The following is a 5,099-nucleotide window of genomic DNA, read 5'->3' on the forward strand; positions in this document are numbered from 1 at the left end:
CCTGGGTTTCCAAGCCTGTAACTCATTACTGGAGTAGAGAGACTCATCTTTCGCCAGAGGAGCAACTCATGGTTTAGAACTGCTGACCCTTGGTTAGTACCCCAACTCATAACCATTATGCCACCTTGTATATGTCACACTAGGAATATCTCTTTGTATTGCAGTATAGATCTTGAAATTTTTTAAACAATGGGTATGACATAATTTCTCTTCATTTCATTTTCTAACATAGTAGATCGTATGATTTTAAACAGCATGCTCATTTTATCTTTTCCAAGCTTCACAGAAAATCAGAAATATTGCCCCCAAAAACAGAAGGGAAAGGAAACAAAAGTTGTGCATTGATAAACATCTGCAGATATTATATAGTGTTTGTAGCAAATTTTGCATAAATATTTAATCAACTAATTTATTTCTTGGCCATGCACAGGGGCTTGTGGTGTCAGTGTGCATGTATGGCCGTGTCCATGGAGTGAAGTTGAGCAGTAGGAGCTCAGAAGCTTCATTTGTCTGGGCCCCTCTCTAGGCTGTGAACAAGAGGAAACCACAGGCCACCGGGGATGCCCTCACCCTGACACCTTCAGCAGTACACAAGATTAAACAACTTCTAAAAGATAAGCCTGAACATATTGGTTTGAAAGTTGGTGTTTGAGCCAAGAGTTGCAATGGCCTTTATTATACTTCAGAATATCCAGAGACAAAAGGATATTCAGATGAAGAAGTTGTTCAAGACAGTGCCAAAGTGGTCATCAAAAGAAAGCACAGCTAACCCTTGTAGGAATAGAAATGGACGGTGGAGACTATAAATCCTCCAGTGAGTCTGTGTTCTGTAACCAAAGCATTGAAGGAGCATGTGGCTGAGGAGAGAGTTTTGATGTCCCCAGCCTCAGAACTCCTCTGCTGTGAGATCCAAGGATGCTCATGGAAATCTCGGGCTTAGAAGGAAATCATATGACTGTCATGTGTGTAGATCCACAATATCTGCCTGTCTTACAAGTAAAATATAAGTAGTGTATTTGAAAATGAAGCCAGTGTGTTGGGTTTGAGAAGAGATGGTTGCTTCCTTTAGGGACAGAGAAGGAGATGTCTTTGCTCTCTTGGGGTCTTATTTTGTTCTGTAAAGGAAAAAAAAAGTCCTGCCTTTCACTTAACTCTTGCAACCTTTCTGTTAACTGGTTTCATCCAAGTTGCCTTCCTGGTAGGACCTCAGGAAACCTACTCTTGCTGTGTGTACACACATTAGGCCTTCCTTAAATGACTTGAAATGTGTGACTCCCTGGCATTCCCCAACTAGGTTGGTGGCCCTTAAGATGCAAGGGCAAGAACTCTTCTGACTGCTGTTCAGAGTGTGGCAGAACATTGTTTTCTATCTTTCACATTTTTATAAAAATGTCATTGCCGATGCCTCATTTGCTTACTTTTGAATAGTATCAGCCACTTGGATGGAAGCTTTAGACAAAGATTTCTTACAACTGTTGCACAAAATACTTCTGGATGCTAGTACCAAAAAGGAGAACATCACTCCACCTGCCAGTTTTTTTGTTTTTGTTTTTTTTTTTCACTTTTTATTTCTATTAATTTTTTTTATTTTAACAATTTATTGGGGCTGATACAATTCTTTTCACAGTTCATACATATACATACATCAATTGTATAAAGCACATCTGTACAGTCTTTGCCCTAATCATTTTTTTCTCTTTTCTTCTTTTACATTTTATTAGGGACTCAAACAACTCTTACCACAATCCATACATATACATACATCAATTGTATAAAGCACATCCATACATTCCCTGCCCCAATCATTCTCAAAGCATTTGCTCTCCACTTAAGCCCCTTGCATCAGGTCCTCTTTCCCCCCCCTCCCTCCTCATTCCCCCCTCCCTCATATGCCCTTGGTAATTTATACATCGTTATTTTGTCATATCTTGCCCTATCCGGAGTCTCCCTTCCCCCCTTCTCTGCTGTCCCTCTCCCAGGGAAGAGGTCACATGTGGATCCTTGTAATCAGTTCCCCGTTTCCAAGCCACTCACCCTCCACTCTCCCAGCATCGTCCCTCACACCCTTGGTCCTGAGGGTATCATCCACCCTGGATTCCCGAGGAGAGAGTGGAGCACAGCCTGGCCCACCAGGCCGTGATGATGATGTTCCTGAGTAGAGCAGCCAGTCCACAGAGAGAACAACATGGCTGGCCCTACTATGAGACATGATGCCCCTCAGTGACTAAGGGCGATACAGGGGACAGCACCGGAGACACAGTGTGGGAATTGCACCTGACCTGATCCCACCACACCGAGGCAAATCACTGGGGAAGTGCAGCGGAACAGCAAGGGAATGGAGTGGCAAGGTCCCCAGGGAATGCTGAAAGTGGACTTTGGGGCCAGGGCGTGGTGCCCCAACAGACTGGACTGGAAAACGCTCCTAAGGGCCAGCAAACGATCCCTGAACTAACTACAAGCTTTTCTCTTGTGAACTGTTTTGTTCTGTTCTTTTTCAGTGGTTTGTTTTAGTTGTTTTGTTGTCTGGTTGTATGCTGTTGCTTTGTTTTCCTCTGTCTAGTTTTCGTGCATGTTAGTGACTCCACAGGTCTGTCTGAATAGGACAGGCTGAATGAACTATCTGGATGAAAAACAACGGGACCGACAGTTCCGGGGGGACTTGGGGTGGGGGGGTAGGGGGGGTAAGGAAGTGGTGTTAACAAACCCAGGGACAAGGGAAAAACATGGGACCCCAAATGGTAGAGAAGGGGGAGTGGCAGGCCTGGTGGGAAATGATCAAGGGTAAGGTTGCTTAGAGAAGAGGTATACTCTAGCCCAGGTGGCGATGAAGCTTGGTAGTAGGGCAGGAGGAAGGTCAACGGAGATGGAGGAAAGAGCTAGGAGTCAAAGGGCATTCATGGAGGTCTAGACAAAGACATGTACATGCAAATATATATAGGAGGATGGGGAAATAGATCTATGTGTCTATATTTATAGGTCAAGTATTAAGGTGGCGGAAGGACCTTGGGCCTCTACTCAAACACTCCCTCAATGCATGAATACCTTCTTTTATTAAATTGGAACTCTATGATGCTCACTCTCCCAACACAACGGCTGGAGCCAAAGTGGGTGAACAAGTAAATGTGGTGAAGAAAGCTGATGGTGCCCGGCTATCAAAAGAGATAGTGACTGGGGTCTTAAAGGCTTGAAGAGAAACAAGCGGCCATCTAGCTCAGAAGCAACAAAGTCCACATGGAAGAACACACCAGCCTGTGTGATCGAGTGGTCCCAAAGGGATCAGTTACCAGGCATCAAAGAACAAAAAATCATATCATTGACTGCACACCTCCATGATAGGATCGCTGAAGACAAATGGGTGCATAAGCAAATGTGGTGAAGAAAGCTGATGGTGCCCGGCTGTCAAAAGAGATAGTGTCTGGGGTCTTAAAGGCTTGAAGGTGAACAAGCGGCCATCTAGCTCAGAAGCAAATAAGCCCACATGGAAGAAGCACACCGGCCAGTGCGATCACGAGGTGCCCAAGGGACCAGGTATAAGGCATCATGCAAAAAAAAATAGATATAAGTGTGTGTATGTATGTGTATATATGTGTATATGTATATATGTATGTGTATATATGTATATATATCATATTAAATGAAGGGGGAAGTGCAGAGTGGAGACCCAAGGCCCAAGTGTCGGCCAATGGAGATCCCCTCATAGAGGGGTTTAGGAGAGGAGATGGGTTAATTAGGGGGTGAGGTAGTATCGATGAAGAACACAGCTTTCCCCCAGATCCTGGATGCTTCCTCCCCCCAACTACCATGATCCGAATTCTACCTTGCAGGGCTGGATAGGACAGAGGCCACCTGCCAGTTTTTATATCCATTCCTCTCATCACCTAACTGTGTGACTTCAGCTTTTCCATTGATAAAACTCTTCAAGTCCATCTCTTCTGGGGAGCAGAAGGCTTTGACCAGCCCTCCTTGGGCTGCAAGTTCAGAGCAGAAGTGGACTCTTCCACCCTCCTTTCTTTGTAGGTGACCTGGGCTCTGTGCTCTCGGGCAGGTGGGGGAGTCAATGGATGCCCTACATGTTTTCTCTCACCCATATTTTTATAAAAATTCTTAGTAATTTGATATAGATTATGCTAATTTTCTTTTATTCTGAATTGGAAGAATCTTTTTGTAAAACCCATTTATGTGAAGTATTGCATTATTTTTAGAACTATACAGCAATGGCTTATGCTAGCAAGTACGACTTAGCAATTCAGTTCATTCTTTTGGAATGTATGTTCTTGTGAAGCAGAACATGGACAGTTTCCCAAAAACAGTTCACAGTGTGGAGAACATCTGCTATCTCTTAAACCCAGTTGTAAAATTTCAAACCTAGCATCTTTATGGTAGTAGTTATATGCCCAACTTTTCTTTCACAGTATTCATTTAGTTAATTTTGTCATTTAGTTATTAATTTTCCTGGTATGGTAGTTCCATAATCTCCTGTCAACTTGAGTGAAGGGGTGGAGCCTGTCAATCAGGTAGCAAATGGTGCCTCTATGTGGGCATGGCTTTCTCCTGAGGATTCCAGGAACTCCTGTCTTTCTCCCTGGAGGCAGGACACATACTTTCCCTGCAAGACATTCCTGATGACAAGCCACAAGGAGCTACGTGATGGAACCAGAGCCCTGGAGCTGGAGGAGCCACATGGAGACCCATACTAGCACGGAAATGCTTCCACTACCACTGGATCCACAAAATTTTCCACCTACTGGCCTGTGATCATTGCATATGTTGCATGAGTCTGAAGAGGAATTTAAAGACTGGTATCAGGCATGTGGGTTAAGATCAGACTTCTGGACTGGGCTGGATGTTTTCTCAATATACAGTTGCTCTTTGATATAAAGCTCTCTCACTCATATATATGAGTGTCTCTGGATTTGTTTCTCTAGTCTACCCAAGCTAACACACCAGGGTTTGGCATATTAGCATGCTATGAATGGGCATGTGTACTTTTGGGCACACCAGTTCTCCTAAGTTGAAGTTGTGTTGTGAACCTTCATGTTTGGCATCAGAGACTTAACATGGGTGCACCAAACCTAGAGCTTGATGCCATTGCTCAAGAG

General features: G+C 43.9%; 1 pseudogene; it reads left to right on the top strand.

Annotated features, from left to right (window-relative positions):
* The first annotated feature begins 451 nt into the window (after positions 1–451).
* On the top strand, positions 452–906 carry LOC142440108 (iron-sulfur cluster assembly 1 homolog, mitochondrial pseudogene; annotated as a pseudogene).
* Positions 907–5,099: the final 4,193 nt, after the last annotated feature.

Source organism: Tenrec ecaudatus, chromosome 2, assembly GCF_050624435.1.
Source record: "Tenrec ecaudatus isolate mTenEca1 chromosome 2, mTenEca1.hap1, whole genome shotgun sequence".
NCBI lineage: Eukaryota > Metazoa > Chordata > Mammalia > Afrosoricida > Tenrecidae > Tenrec > Tenrec ecaudatus.